This window comes from Nannospalax galili, unplaced genomic scaffold, assembly GCF_000622305.1.
Source record: "Nannospalax galili isolate Female #2095 unplaced genomic scaffold, S.galili_v1.0 scaffold334, whole genome shotgun sequence".
Classification (NCBI taxonomy): Eukaryota; Metazoa; Chordata; class Mammalia; order Rodentia; family Spalacidae; genus Nannospalax; species Nannospalax galili.
In genome coordinates this window covers 1,365,060-1,365,286 of record NW_008336888.1, presented here as the reverse complement: position 1 = coordinate 1,365,286, position 227 = coordinate 1,365,060, and the positions used below count along the sequence as shown (strand labels likewise).

Here is a 227-nt window from a genome sequence, read left to right as displayed (position 1 = left end):
CTCCAAAGAAAAGTAGCCAGTTTCTTGGCTAAAAGTCAAAGTGTCCTTGGGCCTCTTAGCAACATACTCTGTTCCAAAGACCAAAAATGCCAAAAGTATTTGAGGAGTTTTTATCTAATCCCTAAAAGATTTTATGGTTACCTCTTCAGAGGGAAGAATGTTAGAGTAGCAAAAAGCCCCTTAAAAAAATAAATAGAGTACATGAAGTTATCAGAAAAAAGTGATGG

At 35.7% G+C, this 227-nt stretch overlaps 1 protein-coding gene across 1 annotated transcript in view; it reads right to left on the bottom strand.

The window, feature by feature from the left end:
- Nucleotides 1-227, bottom strand: part of Pop1 (POP1 homolog, ribonuclease P/MRP subunit) — a 40,800-nt gene that overhangs the window by 21,245 nt on the left and 19,328 nt on the right. The gene's annotated exons all lie outside the window — the stretch shown is intronic.